The 21,210-nt window shown below is 46.4% G+C and overlaps 2 protein-coding genes across 5 annotated transcripts in view; one reads left to right on the forward strand and one right to left on the reverse strand.

Moving 5' to 3' along the window:
• The window catches only part of sh2d3ca (SH2 domain containing 3Ca), a 304,863-nt gene that overhangs the window by 117,036 nt on the left and 166,617 nt on the right, over positions 1–21,210 (forward strand). The window lies entirely within an intron of this gene.
• The window catches only part of strbp (spermatid perinuclear RNA binding protein), a 124,599-nt gene that overhangs the window by 90,722 nt on the left and 12,667 nt on the right, over positions 1–21,210 (reverse strand). For all 4 annotated transcript variants that reach the window (XM_052525977.1, XM_052525976.1, XM_052525978.1 and 1 more), the window contains one exon: positions 3,713–3,790. The gene's annotated coding sequence lies outside the window, so the exon portion shown is untranslated. The remainder of the gene's footprint in view (positions 1–3,712; positions 3,791–21,210) is intronic.

The following is a 21,210-nucleotide window of genomic DNA, read 5'->3' on the forward strand; positions in this document are numbered from 1 at the left end:
CCCACCTTCATCCTGCCAACAACCTGCCATGTCGCTGCTACCTGGAGAGTGACAGACTGACGGAGAGACACGGAAACAACCCAGCCCTAACGCTTTGCATGATGCAAAAGTCATTGCTTTCTCAAGGACACTGCGGCGAAAGAGAGCGAGAGAGAGCGGGAGAGACAGAGAGAGCGTGTGGGTGTCAGCTGGCAGAAAAACATGCGGTAGAGTGGGAATACACTCACGTGGATCTCTAGTCTAGTGTTATACTAGTCCCACTACTGTGACGCTACAACTACAACCAACTAGGGAGATAGAGACAGAGAGAGACGACAGACACAGAGAGAGAGAGAGAGACAACAGACAGGCAGAGAAAGAGACAGCGAGAGAGAGAGAGACAGAGAGAGAGAGACGATAGAGAGAGAGAGAGAGAGAGAGAGAGAGAGAGAGAGAGAGAGAGAGACAACAGACAGGCAGAGAAAGAGACAGCGAGAGAGAGTAAGAGAAAGACGATAGACAGAGAGAGAGAGAGAGAGAGAGAGAGAGAGAGAGAGAGAGAGAGAGAGGAGACAACAGACAGGCAGAGAAAGAGACAGAGAGAGAGAGTAAGAGAGAGAGAGAGAGAGAGAGAGAGAGAGAGAGAGACAACAGACAGGAAGAGAAAGAGACAGCGAGAGAGAGAGAGAGAGAGAGAGAGACAACAGACAGGCAGAGAAAGAGACAGAGAGAGAGAGAAACAGACAGGAAGAGAAAGAGAGAACGAGAGAGAGAGAGAGAGAGAGACAACAGACAGGAAGAGAAAGAGACAGCGAGAGAGAGAGAGAGAGAGAGACAACAGACAGGAAGAGAAAGAGACAGCGAGAGAGAGTAAGAGAGAGAGAGAGGTGACAGATGGAGAGAGACAGTGAGAGAGAGAGAGAGAGAGAGAGAGACGACAGACAGACAGACAGACAAACGGCTCAGGGAAGCGAAGGGAAACATGAAAGCAGAGTTGAAACCTGAAACAGCATCAAGCTGCCAGCAAAGAAACTTAATGACAAGAGAACTAATGGGGGAGAAAAGACTGGGGAAGGATGTGGTGGTAAACGAGGGTGGGCAAACTTTCAGCTATTCCCAAAACACCATGGGAAATCAATTAGTCAGACACATCTCTCGTACATACATACACACACACACCAGCAAAACCGAACCAGCGTTGGACCATTGTGTAACCATCCTCCTTCTCAGATGTCATGGCGATTGGGAGAGAGAAGACCACATTTATCAAACCTGCAGAAGATCTGAGGTATCGTGCGATTGACATTTCTATTTGCTGAGTTTACCGTGAATGTGGTCTCCGGCGACCATGGGGAACATTGCCTTCAAAATGTGCATAGTGGACAAAACACGACGGGATTGAATCTGGCCTTAAGTCCGTGGCTGACACAGTAGCGAGATAAAAGCGACCCGGGGCCACAGAGCACACCAAGGTAGCCAAACATCAGGTCAGACAGTCAAGACACAGATCGACCAACCCAGCAGACCAGCACACCGCAGTCGCCATGGCCCCATCTCTACACACACCACACTGTTGTTGACGTTGTCCTGCCGGTTTATAAAGCATTGCTCTGTGTCCTGGGCTATAAATCACACACAGTGTTGAGATGAGAACCCTGGCTGCCACATCTGCAACACATCAGGGCATATAGAAGAGACAAAGACAGCTCGCTAGACAAACGCCTGGTCTATTGTCTCTCTGCGTCGGCTCTGTCCGGGCTGTGGAAGACCTGGGCTCAAACAGTAGGCCCTATTTATTTCCTTTCAAATACTCTGGCTTGCTTGGGTCTGGCACAATGAAAACAATGGAATAGTCCCAAAAGCGCAACGCCCTGCCCAGCTGGCACTTGGTCTCCAGGTAGGCTCAAGCAACCGCTCAAAGTATTTGAATGAAAGCAGGACTATTCTCTGTGCTTCAGCTCCGCCTCCGGGTGGAAGAAGGCCTTAAAGGGATAGTACATGCAAAAATCTATATTTGGGTCAAATTACCTTTACCTTGAGTTGTGTCTAAAGCCCCGCAACATAATCCACAGTAATCCATGATTTACTTATGGCTCTAGCCTGGAGTTAGCATATTAGCATCATCAGTTAGCATATTAGCATCGTCAGATTTGATGAGCGGAAACGGACGCATTTCGGTTGAATGAATTCTAACGGACTAGGTATCCCCTACCCAATCATTTCCCCCAAAAACCGCACTGCAAGCTGCAACCTCCTCAAAAACACCAGGGGAAACACTGACACTGCCTTTTGAGAGGGTGATGGGCCAATGCCCAGGGTCAGTCAGGAGTCAGGTCGCAGGTTGACACATCGAGTTCGTCGAGTCGTCGTGCAGACAGATCCCAAAGAAATCCCCCCGCCCTGTCTACAGCATAACACTTAGTCACACACTCGTACCGCACCGGATGTTGTCGAGAGGTTTTCCAACGTTTATTTGGCTCCCGTACAACCACCACAAACATCCAGCAGACGCACTCGCAGCACGCTAAAGCTGGTTCTCTGACTGACGGACACTGCGCTCGGTAAACACCAATGACGGAGAACACACCAAATCCCTGACAAACACTGACATGTCACCGACCCGGCGTGTCACTTAATATTGCGACTGCATCCTCATTGGGGAAACACAGACAGTTGTTTTTAGAACAACAGAGTATTTACTAGTTATGAAAGCGTTCACCTGCGTCTTCTGTTATGGCTAAAGTGGACATCTAATTTAATCAAATAGGCTATAGGCCTAATCTCATTTATTCCAGCTAACCTAATATGATAAATTAAGGAACACACACACACACACACACACACACACACACACACACACACACACACACACACACACACACACACACACACACACACACACACACGTTTCATCCACTCAGTGTATGTGTGTGACTTGAGGCCGAGGGTCCGGTGGGGTTAGAGAGGCCAGTGGCCTTGCTGCTGAGTCAGAGGGTGAACATGAGAGCTCACACGCACACACACACACACACACACACACTCTGACACACCGACGCAGGGGGCGCTGCTCATTTTCCGGTTGACTGAGCAGCTCTGTACACACGGAGAAACGCGGTGCTCGGGCCTCCCAGCCCCCGAGCACTACTATCCAACTCACGGAGGGGACTCCCTCCCTGTCGGTCTCCCTCCCTGTATCACTGTCTTGACTTTATTTGCTACAACACAGCCTGTGAGGAATGGTTTCATTTTTGCTCAAGTTTCACTGGCTTATTCAATTATTACATTAACATTACGAGAAGCCAATTGCCATTAGGAATAACCCAAGGACATTCACTCCTCGTCTATACTGTCACCGTACACAGAACCGGTTCAAGTCCCAAGGACAGTGGGTCCTATCTGACATGGTGCTGCTGCCCAATGGGGTTATCCAGTGCAGTGTGCTACTAGCCTAGATGCATTAGCCAGGGCAGCATGGTGCATGGTGACCCATTCTGAGATCCTTACCTTGGGGTTATCCAGTGCAGTGTGCTACTAGCCTAGATGCATTAGCCAGGGCAGCATGGTGCATGGTGACCCATTCTGAGATCCTTACCTTGGGGTTATCCAGTGCAGTGTGATACTAGCCTAGATGCATTAGCCAGGGCAGCATGGTGCATGGTGACCCATTCTGCATTAGCCTAGATGCATTAGCCAGGGCAGCATGGTGCATGGTGACCCATTCTGAGATCCTTACCTTGCGCAGTACTTTCCTCTTGTCCCTCTGTCCCTCTGGCCCGGTGTTGCGGTCTCAGGATGGGTTCGGAACCTCTACCTGGCAGCACGAAGAAAGAGGTCAAAGATCAGGCATCGACACCTCCATCTGTGTTACATACACTACTACACATTATATTCATAGAATAATAAGTCATATATTCATTCATCACATTGATATAACCTATTCCAGACAATATTCAAAATGAGTCATTTCTGTAATTTTGTTGATAGAGAACTCACTACCCCCCAGCCTAAACTGAACATCACAGTTCTAGGCTGGCTTTCTGATACACCACTCCCTAATTCTGTGTGTGTGTGTGTGTGTGTGTGTGTGTGTGTGTGTGTGTGTGTGTGTGTGTGTGTGTGTGTGTGTGTGTGTGTGTGTGTGTGTGTGTGTGTGTGTGTGTGTGTGTGTGTGTGTGTGTGTGTTTTGAGAATGACACAAATATTAATTTTCAGTCTGCTGCCTCAGTTTGTATGATGACAATTTGCATATACTCCAGAATGTTATGAAGAGTGATCAGATGAATTGTAATTAATTGCAAAGTCCCTCTTTGAAATGCAAATGAACTGATTCCCCAAAAAACATTTCCACTGCATTTCAGCCCTGCCACAAAAGGACCAGCTAACATCATGTCAGTGATTCTCTCGTTAACACAGGTGTGAGTGTTGACGAGGACAGGGCTGGAGATCACTCTGGCATGCTGATTGAGTTCGAAAAACAGACTGGAAGCTTCAAAAGGAGGGTGGTGCTTGGAATCATTGTTCTTCCTCTGTCATCCATGGTTACCTGCAAGGAAACACGTGCCGTCATCATTGCTTTGCACAAAAAGGGCTTCACAGGCAAGGATATTGCTGCCAGTAAGATTGCACCTAAATCAACCATTTATCAGATCATCAAGAACTTCAACGAGAGCGGTTCAATTGTTGAGAAGAAGGCTTCAGGGCGCCCAAGAAAGTCCAGCAAGCGCCAGGACCGTCTCTTAAAGTTGATTCAGCTGTGGGATCGGGGCACCACCAGTACAGAGCTTGCTCAGGAATGGCAGCAGGCAGATGTGAGTGCATCTGCACGCACAGTGAGGCAAATACTTTTGGAGGATGGCCTGGTGTCAAGAAGGGCAGCAAAGAAGCCACAGACTGATATTCTGCAAAAGGTACTGCTGAGGACTGGAGTAAAGTCATTTTCTCTGATGTGTGGGGTTGCTTCTCAGCCAAGGGATTGGGCTCACTCACAATTTTGCCTAAGAACACAGCCTTGAATAAAGAATGGTACCAACACATCCTCCGAGAGCAACTTCTCCCAACCATCCAGGAACAGTTTGGTGATGAACAATGCCTTTTCCAGCATGATGAAGCACCTTGCCATCAGGCAAAATTGATAACTAAGTGGCTCGGGGAACAAAACCTTGATATTTTGGGTCCATGGCCAGGAAACTCCCCAGACCTTAATCCCATTGAGAACTTGTGGTCAATCCTCAAGAGGTGGGTGGACAAACAAAAACCCACATATTCTGACAAACTCCAAGCATTGATTATGCAAGAATGGGCAGCCATCAGTCAGCCCAGAAGTTAATTGACGGCATGCCATAGTGGATTGCATAGTGGATTGCAGAGGTCTTGAAAAAGAAGGGTCAACACTGCAAACATTGACTCTTTGCATTAACTTAATGTAATTGTCAATAAACGCCTTTGACACTTATGAAATGCTTGTAATTATACTTCAGTATTCCATTGTAACATCTGACAAAAATATCTAAAGACACTGAGGCAGCAGACTTTGTGAAAATGTATATTTGTGTAATCTCAAAACTTTTGGCCACGACTGTATATGTCTGTGTGTATATGTGTGGGGGTGTGTGTACAGCAGCACCAGCACAAGCACAGGAGAGCAGAGCAGAGCCTGAGGGCAGGCATGCTAGGCAGCCAGCTCCGTTATCGCTCTGGTCTGTGAGCTCCACTACTGAGTGATTACAGGTGCCTCGAACAGAGCAACAAACACACACACACACACACACACACACAGCCAGTGGCTCCATTCACTGGAGTTGCAGTGTGATGGAGAAACAACCCTCCAGTAGGTCATCAGACAAACCGATACAAACACACAGACATTCAGTAAATAGTTTCCAATCGACAATCATTCTCAATGGCCAGTGTGAGTTGGGTACAGCACTTACAGAGTCCAGACCGAGCCCTTTTCTGCAGTCCTAATCCTTCTCATCTAAGTCCCCTGAAGTACAGCATGAGAGGGGCTCACACATCCTCGCATCGCAAGTGTGTTTACCGACAGCCACACTGAGGGTTTAGCAGATCCTCCATCTGAGCTGTTGCTCGCCTCCTCACTTTTTCCTCCTCTCTCCACTACCCCACCAACCACAAATCATCTCCTCTCCCTCCCTCCCTCCTTTCTCCTCTCCTCTCCTGTCATTCAGCCCCTGCCTGTCCCCGAGTCCGGAGATTGTTTGATGATAAATACGGCAGTGAAAATTGTTTTCTCGCCCAGAGACAGTCAGTGACACCGCCAGCCCATCTCTAATCTCGACGATGGAGGAAAAATGTATTTGCATCTCTGTGACTGCTGCATTCATGAGCCACCAGAGAGAGAGAGAAAAATAGGAGAGATTGAGAGAAAGGAGAGGTAGAGAAAAAGGAGAGGTTGAGAGAAAGGAGAGAGAGAGAGAAAAAGGAGAGGTTGAGAGAAAGGAGAAAGAGAGAGAGAGAAAAGGAGAGATTGAGAGAAAGGAGAGAGAGAAAGAGAGAGAGAGAGAAAGAGAGAAAGAGAGAGAGAGAGAAAGAGAGAAAGAGAGAGAGAGAGAAAGAGAGAAAGAGAGAGAGAGAGAGAGAGAGAGAGAGAGAGAGAGAGAGAGAGAGAGAGAGAGAGAGAGAGAAGCAAAAGGCCTGTGCTTCATTAAAGCAGACCACAGAGGAGTCTGGTAGAAACATTGTCAGCCACAAGCAGCTTTGCATGATTTTACAACAATAGCAACACAGCCAGGATCGCTCCAAACTGCTCCCACCGTTTTTTACAAGGGAACTGAGCAATGGGAGGTTTATGATTTAGTAAAATATTGACAAGTCTTCTGACTGGCTGCTGCAGCATAAAGGGAAGGTCAGCTGTCTGTGTGTGCAGTGTATGAACTGTCAAAATGTCTAAAACAAGAAAAACTCTGCTTGCCTACAGAATATATATATATATATATATATATATATATATATATATATCTCAACTAGATCATACTAACACCACCGAAGGGCTGGCACATTTACTGTACCTGTGTAACCGACGGTTATGGATGAAGACTGTCATGAAAATGGAGAGAAAAAAAATCTATAACCATTTTTTGTTTGTTTATGGGGTTGGGGGGGGGGGCAAACAACCGACTGAAGACAGGACGGCCGGGCAGTTCCGTCCAGCCGTCCTGTCCGTTGCTCCTTGCTGAAACAAGCACGGTCTTGTAGCAAACAGTATTTGATGTTAACTGATGTGGCTCATGCAATGGAGTGGATTTCTTGTCATGCCAGTTGAGTTGAATCAACAAATCACAGTACATATTGATGTGTACACTTCCTGCTTTTACTTCCTGCTTTGCTCCTATAGGTACACTTGCTATGGCCACCAGTCCACCCACTATGCAATCATTGACTTGAATGGGGACGACCGTTCTAATAGTTCTATTTCTATGCAAGCACATGCAGTCAAGAGGGGAGGAGAGGAGATATTTTTAAACATGTGCTATTCGAATAGTTATTACAGAGAACGCAGTCATTTGCCTAGCCAATTACAGTCATCCACCATTCCATGACCGTCACAGCCCTAACACAAAACTGATTCACCAATTAAGATTTCTATGATTATTAGAATGTTTTCCATTCCTCAACTGCACAGAGAGGAGATTTTATCATCTCAGAATGCTGACTTGGTGTGGGGCCATAGAAATATAATTCCTAGAAGGGAAACCCATTCAAGTCAATGTTCCGTGATGGGTGGACCGGCAGCCATGTTGAGTGTACTTCTAGGCTTTTTCTACAAGCTTCCTGGGCTACTTGTTAGATGATTAAAGGGACTTTAATGTGTTCTTTGACCTATCAGCTAAAAAGGCTCCTAGAGCTGTGTGTGCATTGAACAGCTTCCAGCAGCACTCTCATTAAAAACTGTAGCTAGACTAATTGTGACCTGATCAATGGGCTGAAAAAACCTTGATTACACTGCAAAGGATAAAATATTTTCTTTTGAGATTCTGGCCTTGTACTGCACTGTGACCCTCATTTAAGGACGTGTGGATAAAGAAATAAGATCAGCAAAAAAATAAACGTCCCTTTTTCAGGACCCGGTCTTTCAAAAATAATTTGTAAAAATCCAAATAACTTCACAGATCTTCATTGTGAAGGGTTTAAACTCTGTTTCCCATGCTTGTTCAATGAACCATAAACAATTAATGAACATGCACCTGTGGAACGGTCGATAAGACACTAACAGCTTACAGGCGGTAGGTAATTAAGGTCACAGTTATGAACACAAAAGAGACCTTTCTACTGACTCTGAAAAACACCAAAAGAAAGATGCCCAGGGTCCCTGCTCATCTGCGAGAATGTGCCTTAGGGCATGCTGCAAGGAGGCATGAGTACTACAGATGTGGCCAGGGCAATACATTTCAATGTCCGTACTGTGAGACGCCTAAGACAGCGCTACAGGGAGACAGGATGGACAACTGATCCTCATGTGGTACCCTTCCTGCAGGCTCATTCTGACATGACCCTCCAGCATGACAATGCCACCAGCCATACTGCTCATTCTGTGTATGATTTCCTACAAGACAGGAATGTCAGTGTTCTGCCATAGCCAGCGAAGAGCCCGAATCTCAATCCCATTGAGCACGTCTGTTGGATCGGAGGGTGAGGGCTAGGGCCATTCCCCCCAGAAATGTCCGGGAACTTGCAGGTGCCTTGGTGGAAGAGTGGGGTAACATCACACAGCAAGAACAGGCAAATCTGGTGCAGTCCATGAGGAAGAGATGCACTGCAGTACTTAATGCAGCTGGTGGCCACACCAGATACTGACTGTTACTTCTGATTTTGACCCCCCTTTGTTCAGGGACACATTATCCCATTTCTGTTTGTCACATGTCTGTGGAACTTGTTCAGTTTATGTCTGAGTTGTTGAATCTTATGTTCCTACAAATATTTACACATGTTAAGTTTGCTGAAAATAAACACAGTTGACAGTGAGAGGATGTTTATGTTTTTGCTGAGTTTACATCTAATATTAAATCAAATGTATTTATATAGCCCTTCTTCCATCAGCTGATATCTCAAAGTGCTGTACAGAAACCCAGCCTAAAACCCCAAACAGCAAGCAATGCAGGTGTAGAACCTAGAGAGGAACCAGGCTATGTGGGGTGGCCAGTCCTCTTCTGGTTGTGCCGGGTGGAGATTATAACAGAACATGGCCAAGATGTTCAAATGTTCATAAATGACCAGCATGGTCAAATAATAATAATCACAGGCAGAACAGTGGAAAACTGGAGCAGAAGCACAGCCAGGTGGACTGGGGACAGCAAGGAGTCTGTACTATGGAACTAATATTACGGAAAAGATCTTGCCAAAAATATTGACAAAATATGTTGGCAAACCAGGTAGCTAATCGAGACTACCAAATAATAAAACAGGTTTACAGCAGGGTTGTGCTCAATTCAGAATTCCATTCTTACATTTTAATTGAACTTGAAGTTGTAAACAGGTTACAGAAGTGCAATTAGAATTTGAATGAAAGGATATAGAATTTTATTCAGTAAATTCAATGAAATTCAAATGCCTCTTCTATTCTATAGTAGGTGTAGTCTAACAACTTACTCAGTGGCCAGTTTATTAGGTCCACCGGTCGTTCAAGAAAATGGTTTGCTCCTACAGACTGTGAGTCACGTGGCCGTGGTTCGCTTTATAAAGCAGGCAGAGACTCACACCCTGACCTGTTTCACCCGTCTTTGTGCTTGTCTCCATCCCCCTCCAGGTGTCGCCCATCTTCCCCATTATCCCCAGTGTATTTAAACCTGTGTTCTCTGTTTTTCTGTTGCCAGTTTGTTTTGTCCGTCAAGCCGACCAGTGGTTTTCCCCTTGCTCCTGTCTTTTTCTATAATTCCTGTTTTCCTGACCTTTCTGTCTAAACTGACCCTGAGCCTGCCTACCGTTCTGTACTGTTTGACTCTGATCTGGATTACTGACCTCTGCCTGCCCTTGACCTGTTGTTTTGCCTGCCCCTGTTCTTGTAAACAGAACAGGGGCAGGCAAAATAAACTTTTGTTACTTCGACACTGTCTGCATCTGGGTCTTCCCTAAAATGTGATACAGACAGGCATCCAGTTACTATTCAATTGAACGTTCGCAACTTTGAGCGTGGTATGATCGTCAGTGCCAGGCGCGCCGGTTCCAGTATCTCAGAAATCTCTGGCCTCCTGGGCTTTTCACGAGTCTAGGGTTTACAAAGAACGGTGCAACAAAACCAAAAACATCCAGTCAGCGGCTGTCCTGTGGGCGAAAACAGCACGTTGATGAGAGGTCGAAGGAAAATGGCAAGAATTGTGCAAGCTAACAGGCAGGCCACAAACAGGAAAATAACGGCGCAGTACAACAGTGGTATGCAGAACAGCATCTCGGAACGCACAACCTGTCGGTCCTTGTCGTGGATGGGCTATTGCAGCAGACAACCACACCGGGTTCCACTCCTATCAGCTAAAAACAAGAACAAGTTGCTCCAGCGAGAATGCGATCATCAATTAAGGAGTAGGAAAACAGTGCCTGGTCCGACGAATCCCGGTTCCTGTTGCTGTAGGCTGATGGCAGAGTTAGGATTTGGAGTAAGCAGCATGAGTCCATGGCCCCAAACTTCCTGGTGTCAACGGTACAGGCTGGTGGCGGTGGAGTAATGGTGTGGGGAATGTTTTCCTGGCACAAATTAGGTCCCTTGATACCAATTAAGCAACATGTCCATGCCCTGAAGAATTCAGGCTGTTCTGGAGGCAAAAGGTCGCCTGACCCGGTACTAGATGGGTGTACCTAATAAACTGTCTACACAAAACATCAAGCATGTCATCCTTTTCCTGTAGTCCACAATCATCTCCTTTGTCTTGACCACGTTGAGGGAGAGGTTATTGTCCTGGCACCACACGACCAGGTCTTTGACCTCCTCCCTATAGGCTGTCTCATTGTTGTCAGTGATCAGGCCTACCACTGTTGTGTCATCGGCAAACTTAATGATGGTGTTGGAGTTGTGCCTGGCCATGCAGTCGTGAGTGAACAGGGAGTACAGGAGGGGACTGAGCACGCACCCCTGAGGAGCCCCTGTGTTGAGGATCAGCTCAGCGTGGCGGATGTGTTGTTACCTACCCTTTCCACCTGGGACGGCCCGTCAGGAAGTCCAGGATCCAGTTGCAGAGGGAGGTGTTTAGTCCCAGGGTCCATAGCTTAGTGATGAGCCTTGAGGGTACTATGGCGTTGAACGCTGAGCTGTAGTCAATAAACAGCGTTCTCACATAGGTGTTCCTTTTGTCCAGGTGTGAAAGGGCAGTGTGGAATGCAATAGAGATTGCATCATCTGTGGATCTGTTGGAGCGGTATGCAAATTGGAGTGGGTCTAGGGTGTCTGGGATAATGGTGTTGATTTGAGCCATGACCAGCCTTTCAAAGCACTTCATGGCTACAGGTGGTTTATGTAAGTGTATGTAATATAATAAAAGTGGCAAAAACAAATGCAGACATGAATCAAATCTTTTTTACAACGATGGGGGAATTCCAAGATAGAGGCGTGGTGGCTTCAAAACAGGTGCCTGTCAGTCATCTAGTGTATATACATAAATCAGTAATCAGTATGAAACAGGAAATGTGACATTGTTTTCATACTAAGAAGTGAGGTAGCAGGGTGTGACGTGCTTAAGTTAGGCCTATGCTAGGATGAGGCCAATAACTTGATCAATGCAAAGACTCCACAGTTGTCCCTAGATAAAGTAAGGCAAAAATAAACTACTATTTTGAATTGAGGCATCAACTGAACCCAAATTATTTCCCGCCGGGGAGGAAAGAGAGAAACGCTGTGTGTGCAGAATAACCACGCATTCGGCCGTCTCTAGCTTGACAGACAATTTGATTGAGGCATTAAACTCCACTGAAGCATCTCATGTAACCCAGCCCTAGATTGATCTGGTAAATCGTTTTTTCACACCAGTCTGACACATCATCATTTGCAGAGAAGAACTTAAAAAAGAGACAGATGCACAGTTCAACTGTATTCAATACATGTAGACTGCTATACTATATGAAACTAATGGGAAAACGGTCCATTTTGAAATCTACAGGCGTGTTCATGACACCAGTTCACCTCTCGCAGATATTCTATGTAGCATAGCCCTAACACAAGACAAGACGAGGGAAAGCAGGCTGCTGATTGATTATATCATGACCTCCGACCTCTGACTCATAAGGAGTCTGAAAACAATGACCAGTGATGGTGAATGACATGCAAATCTATTAGAGACTGGTGTATTCAACAAGAACCAAGGGACACAACAACAGGTATTTCAAAACTGATTCCTATCATTTGTTTGGCTACACATGAAAGATCTGGGAATCAACTGGGAAACAAATCCATACATGTTGAGAGAAAGGACTGGGCCCTAACACTTGCGAAACTAAATGGTTTTAACCATTTCGGTTCACTGGCACCCAACAGGCCTACAATATCAAAACCATGGTTCAGAAAGCCTCAGGTGGTTTAATACCATAACCCACTGCAGCTCCCTAATCAGCAAAAACAATGATTAAATTTCCATGCAGCCCGCACCAAAGTGACGTGACACAAAATCCACAGCGGAGCAATGTATGTCTTGTATGGGTGGGTCATCCTAAGGTAATAAATAGTATGCTATTTAAGGTAGCAAACTAGATTTAGAAAACACATTATAGAGTGTTATGTTTCTCAATTGAACCGACACCACTGATAAAGGTCCACAGATGTTTTTTAATTTCACCTTTATTTAACCAGGTAGGCAAGTTGAGAACAAGTTCTCATTTACAATTGCGACCTGGCCAAGATAAAGCAAAGCAGTTCGACACATACAACAACACAAAGTTACACATGGAGTAAAACAAACATACAGTCAATAATACAGTAGAAACAAGTCGATATACAATGTGAGCAAATGAGGTGAGAAGGGAGGTAAAGGCAAAAAAGGCCATGGTGGCAAAGTAAATACAATATAGCAAGTAAAACACTGGAATGGTAGTTTTGCAATGGAAGAATGTGCAAAGTAGAAATAAAAATAATGGGGTGCAAAGGAGCAAAATAAATAAATTAATTAAATACAGTTGGGAAAGAGGTAGTTGTTTGGGCTAAATTATAGGTGGGCTATGTACAGGTGCAGTAACCTGTGAGCTGCTCTGACAGTTGGTGCTTAAAGCTAGTGAGGGAGATAAGTGTTTCCAGTTTCAGAGATTTTTGTAGTTCGTTCCAGTCATTGGCAGCAGAGAACTGGAAGGATTGGCGGCCAAAGAAAGAATTGGTTTTGGGGGTGACAAGAGAGATATACCTGCTGGAGCGTGTGCTACAGGTGGGAGATGCTATGGTGACCAGCGAGCTGAGATAAGGGGGGACTTTACCTAGCAGGGTCTTGTAGATGACATGGAGCCAGTGGGTTTGGCGACGAATATGAAGCGAGGGCCAGCCAACGAGAGCGTACAGGTCGCAATGGTGGGTAGTATATGGGGCTTTGGTGACAAAACGGATTGCACTGTGATAGACTGCATCCAATTTGTTGAGTAGGGTATTGGAGGCTATTTTGTAATTGACATCGCCAAAGTCGAGGATTGGTAGGATGGTCAGTTTTACAAGGGTATGTTTGGCAGCATGAGTGAAGGATGCTTTGTTGCGAAATAGGAAGCCAATTCTAGATTTAACTTTGGATTGGAGATGTTTGATATGGGTCTGGAAGGAGAGTTTACAGTCTAACCAGACACCTAAGTATTTGTAGTTGTCCACGTATTCTAAGTCAGAGCCGTCCAGAGTAGTGATGTTGGACAGGCGGGTAGGTGCAGGTAGCGATCGGTTGAAGAGCATGCATTTAGTTTTACTTGTATTTAAGAGCAATTGGAGGCCACGGAAGGAGAGTTGTATGGCATTGAAGCTTGCCTGGAGGGTTGTTAACACAGTGTCTGTCAGTCTGTCATTCGGTCCGCCTTTCTGTATCTGCCTGTCCTTCCGTCTTTCAGTCGGTGGAATCACTAAAGGTCAGAGACGTGCTGGCTGGGCCCCCAGACACAGCAGTCTCAGTCCTAATGGTGAAAACACCTTTGGCTCCTCTTGGAATAAAACCAAACTTCACTATCCTGAGAATCCTCTCAAGTCTATCTTCTGTCCTCTTAAGTCTAGGCCTATCTATGCTGTCGTCTGTCCCAAATGATCCCCTAATCCATACGTAGTGTACGAACGACAGTGAGCTCCAAAAGTGTTGGGACAGCGACACATTTTTGCTGTTTTGGCTCTGTACTCCAGCACCTTGGAAACGACACAATGACTAGGAGGTTAAAGTGCAGACTGTCAGCTTTAATTTCATAACGGGTGAACCGTTTAGAAATTAGAGCACTTTTTGTACATAGTCCCGCCCCCCATTTTAAGGCAGCTAAAAGTATTGGGACAAATTCACTTATATGCGAATTAAAGTAGTAAAAAGCGTAGTATTTGGTCCCATATTCATAGCACGCAATGACTACATCAAGCTTGTGACTCTACAAATTTGTTGGATGCATTTGCTGTTTGTTTTGGTTATTATATTGTGCCAATTAGAAATGAATGGTAAATCATTTATTGTGTCATTCGGGAGTCACTTTGTTTGTCCCCTAAAATGGGCTGTAATTTCAAAGCGGTTCACCCGATATGGATGGAAATACCCTCAAATTAAAGCTGACAGTCTGAACTAGAGCCTCCTAGTCATTGTATCATTTCAAATCCAAAGTGCAGGAGTGCAGAGCCCGAAAAACAAGCAAATGATCACTACTGTCCCAATACTTTTGGAGCTCACTGTATATAGGAAACAAGGTGCCATTTGGAACGCAGGAAGACACTGAGACACGTCCCACAGCGCTGCCATCCACTCCCCTCGTCTTGTCCCTTTAGCCTACGCTAACAGAAAGAAGTCACTTAACTTTCTTTGTGAGTGTAAATAGGCCCTGCTTTTCATCCCTTCACAGTCAGAGTTACCCCATAGACTTCTTAAGAGGACGGGGGGGGTTGTTTCATCTGTTCCTCCTTGCAAAACATTGTGGTTCTCACAGAATAGCTTTCGGAGGCAATGAGGCAGAGGATAGAGTAGAATAATGGTCTCCGTCCTTGACTGATATGGGCAGACCGTAATCCTAACTAGTCAGCATACACATTTTCACAGTGCCCTTAGTGCCAGTAGGTAAAGTACCCTAGGTCTAGCTAGCCTACAATCCAGGAGTGTTTTAGGCTCGATGTAAACGGCGTATAAAGTAAGGCAACACGAGGGATGACTGTAGGGATCAAAGCATTGCAAACTGTGTGAAACGGCAGCTCCTTTATCTGCCCCCGGCGTGTCTCAGAATCAGATGCATTCCTTACCTCTCTGGGACACAGGAAGAGTCTCCCTGTCTTTGGAATGGACATTCTGCACAGTCCTGAAAAGTGCAGTACTATCAATCAGATTCTCCAATAAAAACAGAGGATCCCTAGCCTGACAACATGGTCTTGACACAGGCGCTTGCTCTAAAAGCTTTCAGAGCTGATTTAGGATAGCAGCTGTCAAAAGTGGATACTGCTGGAGGAATTGTAGCCCATTCCTTACAGACAACACAGCTACCACAGAGAGCTGTATGTGCTAGACTCTCTGAATTCCTGAGCCCTGTGCAGCAGTCTGAATGACATGCTTAAAACATACGCACGCACACACACTGCACTACACACTACGCACACAGGAACGGAGCAGAGAGGCTTCTCAGCAGCAGAGCAGGCAGATTTTTCAAACCCCGTCCTCTAAACCATGCTAGATCCCAAACGGGGAACCTCACCACACACCTCTAGAGATCTCTGACTTCCACAGCATCCCAATTAGGAAATGAATGATTAGTGCAGATTCAAGGAGTTTCTGAGCAACGCTGCTATTGGCTCGTCTGTGGTGTGGCCCACAGAGCCGGCCCTTTAAAATTACATTCAACTCAATCACTCACCCTCCCCAGCCAAGTGCCCGCCAATGTTTTGCTTGTATTGTACAACCAATTAAATGTACTCTGCGTAATATAGCAATTAGTGGAAGACATAGAGCTGTTCAGTCTAAATGTAACAACACCGTATGCAGCAGTATTATTTTTGACAATCTGTACGGTTAAAGGTAAATCACATCGGCTGTGATTGGGAGTCCCACAGGGTGGCGCACAATTGGCCCAGGGTCGTCCGGGTTTGGCCGGTGTAGGCCCGTCAATGTAAATACGAATTTGTTCTTAACTGACTTGCCTAAGTTAAATAAAGGCTAAATATATATATTTTTTTTTTAAATAAAAAAATGAAATCTCACCTCCATCTAAAAAGGCAGAAGGCTGTGATCAAAATGTAAATAAATGTATCTAGCATAAACCAAAATAAACAATAAAACAATACCCATCGGTGACCTCGGTGGACGGGATATGAACCTGAGGGTTTAGGTTTGGGGCTGGGCCTACTATGGCAACATGTATGCAGGGAGACAGGACAACACACACAGCGCTGTAGCCTTTGGGTAGCAGGAGTGTGAACTGTCGTCCTCTACAAAGATTCCTATGTTGGTCTGGAGAAAACACACACACACAAACCCTTTGCTCCCCATAAACTACCGGAGCTGGGCGGCTGGAGGAGGCCCAGGGCTGGCATAGGACGTCCTTTTCTGTCCCCCCCCGTCATCCGGAGAGGCGGCTCCTGGTCATAAATAACACCCGGGGGGAGAGCGGGAGCCTAAATATTTGCATTTGCACACTATCCCTTTCCTCCCGGCAAAGGCCATGTACAGGCAAGCACATGTCTTCTAGCTCGTCGCTACGCTCCATGACAGTGATGTGGTGTGGGGTGGTAAAATAGCATGTCCATTCCGCGACATCTGTATTTTGTACTAAAAGCACTCTAGTATGTTAGATGGGAAAGGCAACATGGGAGATAAAGAGAGGTTTATTTAAAGTACTTTGTTCATTTACGTTAATGACACAAATCATAATATAACCACGAGACCTAATTCAAAGCCATGGCATAACAGCTCGAATACTTGTCCGTCCGGCGAGACCTGGGTTGGAAAGAAAAGCCTATTTGTTTTCATCCCAAAATACTTTCTCTGCGCCTTACTGGCGCAATGCAACCGATGCAATAGGCCGGCCACAAAAGTGCAAAGCCTGCCCACTCCAGACACACTCCTACCACCCAAACGCTCAAAGTTGTTCAAAGTGGAAGAAACTAGTAGGACAGTAGGTGTGTAGTAGGACACGTTGAGGAGGACTGTACCTGGCCAACTCTTCCATCATCCTGTCCCAGCTAGCTCCCAAGAAACCTGACAGCCCAGCAGCCATTGTTAGATACGGCCAAGGTTTGGGAACAAGACGCATTAAAAAAGAAGAACAACAAGTAAGAAACAAAGTCTAAATGTAACTGCAAGGGGCTTTCGTCTTTCTTCTGCCTTCTTTTTCTAACTAAATCTGGGCCAGACCCAATTATTTCACTTTCGTCTCCAGGTTGCCATGGCTACGGCCTTCGCCTCTCGTGTTTTAGTCGTCTTGTGTTTTAGAAATTGAGAAATTCACCGCCCTAGCCAGCCAGGCATGAGGTGGAGGAGGAAGCTTATCTCAACCCCCCTCCCTTGGGATTTCTGCACAGTGTGTGTGTGTGTCTGTCTGCTCAGAGAACATCTACGCAAAGAGGTCAGAACAAAATGTTCCTTAACAAACACAACTTGACTATTTCCTTTACGCCATCAATATCAATTTATTCGGTTCAAACAATCGGAACACAGGATTCTACACTCAAACCCCTTTGCAGAGGGCTAGCAGAGTTGTACTCGGGTGTCGCTAACTTAGAAACTGAGTGGCAGGCAGCCTCATGCCTGTAGATGGAGCCAGTTTAGTGAGGCTCTGAACAGCAGGGGCGCCAGAGGGCCACAGGAGAGGGCACTGGAGAAGGCACAGGTGGAGGTAAACAAGAAACTGCAGACACACTCCTGATAACCCTGATTCAGCCTCCGCTGCAGATGCAGAGAGAGAGAGGTCGAGAGAGAGAGAGAGGCCCCCCAGAGACTGCACCATCCTGCTACCGCTTCTATACACAGGGCTATGGGGAGGGGGTGACAGAGACAGATCTCTGTGTGTGTGTGTGTGTGTGTGTGTGTGTGTGTGTGTGTGTGTGTGTGTGTGTGTGTGTGTGTGTGTGTGCTGCAGTCGGTCGATGCACTGTGGTTGCACCATGTGTCACCTTGCTTGCTTCGCCAAAGGAACTCGAGGTTGAGATGTCACGCACAACAGATGTGTGTAAGCAAATAGCCTGACGACAATGATAAAAACAATATGGATCAACATTTTGGCAACATTTGCCTTTGCTCCCAAAAAGCACACCGACGCACTCTCCTCTTCCTGGTCCACCCATCCTTCATCATTAGGCAGCAGATGGATGACCTGTCCCAAACCTCCCCCTCTCCCCCTGATGTGAAGGAACGAGGGGAGGAGGTGGTGATTCGGTCAGTGAGGACAGGGCAGCAGCCATTGTCTCCTCCTGTTAAATATGTTTAAAAAGATAACGTCTGCTGCAAAGTAAACTGGGTCAGTAGAATTCCCAGGGAACCTGTGAGCTGCTACTGGAGAGGGAGTGGAGTGGGGAGGCATAGGTATCCGGTCGTATCAATGCAGAACAGAACGCAGCTCATCTCAACCCGCCGCTGGCTCTTTTCTACCAACCTGAGGCTGGCTGGTTGTTCCTCTGGGCCCACACTCTCTCTCTCCCTTCTCCCCCAACTGGCTCTTTTCTACCAACCTGAGGCTGGCTGGTTGTTCCTCTGGGCCCACACTCTCTCTCTCCCTTCTCCCCCAACTGGCTCTTTTCTACCAACCTGAGGCTGGCTGGTTGTTCCTCTGGGCCCACACTCTCTCTCTCCCTTCTCCCCCAACTGGCTCTTTTCTACCAACCTGAGGCTGGCTGGTTGTTCCTCTGGGCCCACACTCTCTCTCCCTTCTCCCCCAACTGGCTCTTTTCTACCAACCTGAGGCTGGCTGGTTGTTCCTCTGGGCCCACACTCTCTCTCTCCCTTCTCCCCCAACTGGCTCATTTCTACCAACCTGAGGCTGGCTGGTTGTTCCTCTGGGCCCACACTCTCTCTCTCCCTTCTCCCCCAACTGGCTCTTTTCTACCAACCTGAGGCTGGCTGGTTGTTCCTCTGGGCCCACACTCTCTCTCTCCCTTCTCCCCCAACTGGCTCTTTTCTACCAACCTGAGGCTGGCTGGTTGTTCCTCTGGGCCCACACTCTCTCTCTCCCTTCTTCCCCAACTGGCTCTTTTCTACCAACCTGAGGCTGGCTGGTTGTTCCTCTGGGCCCACACTCTCTCTCTCCCTTCTCCCCCAACTGGCTCTTTTCTACCAATCTGAGGCTGGCTGGTTGTTCCTCTGGGCCCACACGCTCTCTCTCCCTTCTCCCCCAACTGGCTCTTTTCTACCAATCTGAGGCTGGCTGGTTGTTCCTCTGGGCCCACACTCTCTCTCTCCCTTCTCCCCCAACTGGCTCTTTTCTACCAATCTGAGGCTGGCTGGTTGTTCCTCTGGGCACACACTCTCTCTCCCTGTCCCTTCTCCCCCAACCCCGACTGGCTCTTTTCTGCCGGCCTGACGATCAAAGCAGACTGGTCCCTTCCTTCCACTAACCCCCACCCCCCCGGACTGGATCATTACCGAACCAGTCAGACAGACAAACATTGACTGTGCTGTTCTATTCAATCACATGAAGACATGCGTGTCTTCTCTCCACTGGGTCAGGATATGAAACACTGACTGTCCGAGACCTACATTGTGACTGTAATGGTCACTCTTTGTTAAAACAAATACATCTTTATAAAAATGGATGCATTTCGGCGTATCCATCTCTTTTCCTGAGAACCAACTTTGATTAATTCATTGGCCATCTGGATTAACCTGCTCAGGTCAGGTTGAGTTCTTATGTTAGTCTTAAATAGGCAGCAGGGCTCAGGAGGTCAGAAATAGCAGGAGCTGACTGCAGCGTAACCTGACCATGTGGTCATAGAGAAACGAGAGAGAGAGAGAGAGATCTCTAGTTGGTTTAACCTACTTCTGTTCCAAGACAACAACAACAGGTGACTCCAGGTTTTTCTGTAAAGAGATTAACAAGAGACTAGCACTAAACAAGGTGAGGATTATCGAATTTAGCCCATAGGAATACCCCGAGTGGCGCAGCGGTCTGATGCACTACATTGCAGTGCTAGAGGCATCACTACAGACCCTGGTTCGATCCTGGGCTGTATCACAACCGGACGTGATCTGGGGTCCCATAGGGGCGGCGCACAGCCCACGCTGAAATGGAGATTACAGAACAACAACACTGCCCTAACCAGGCAGCGCTATTCATGGAACCAGCCTGGTGAAGACCTATGGGTCAAAACTTTGTCACTAGAGCATAGATTAGTTTTTGCAGCCAGTCCCCCCCCCACCCACCCACCTGGAATGGAGGGCTGATCCTGTGTCCCTCTGTTTTTGTTCTGAAATGACCCTACATTGGGTTAAAATGCAAGACTGAGTTTCCATTAAGGACCAGTTCTATTTTAGGTACTAGAGTCCATAATACTTAGGAAAAACAATAAAATACAATTATATGGGGAACTGGGGAAATGTAAATGTTGCAGTTCCTATTGGAAACAACTAGAGTTGAGTACAAGTGGGAGAGAAATTCTCAACTGTTTTGAGAAATACGGACAGTGGATTAGTGTTGCACGGTATACTGAAAACGCCGGTACTTAAAAATACTTCTTAGATGAAGTACTTCTTAGATGAATTATTTTTATTTAACTAGGCAAGTCAATTAAGAATACAATCTTATTTACAATGACGGCCTACTTTACAACAACCAAAACACGGTTTCTGTCGTAGAATTTTTGTTTACGTCCGGGACTTCTGTCAAATGTGTCTCACGTGATTGAGAAGATCAAGTCTGTCTCAGCGCTGCCCCTTCGTAGCGCGAAGAGCAAAGTGCCTGCTCCACTTACTTATTTATTGCTAGAGCTATCTGAGCTGCATTAGCTCTCCAGTCCCCACTCACGCTGCAAAAGAAGTTAACGAACTTGAATAATGCGTCACGGCATGTAGAAATGTTGAAACTTTTCATTACTGTTTTCAAAAACAATGTCCATACAGCTTAGAATACTTCATTTAACACGGTACCAATAGCTTTCTGCTTCAATTGTGGGCTAAC

The sequence above is a fragment of the Oncorhynchus keta genome, chromosome 9 (genome assembly GCF_023373465.1).
Source record: "Oncorhynchus keta strain PuntledgeMale-10-30-2019 chromosome 9, Oket_V2, whole genome shotgun sequence".
In the NCBI taxonomy this organism is placed as follows: domain Eukaryota; kingdom Metazoa; phylum Chordata; class Actinopteri; order Salmoniformes; family Salmonidae; genus Oncorhynchus; species Oncorhynchus keta.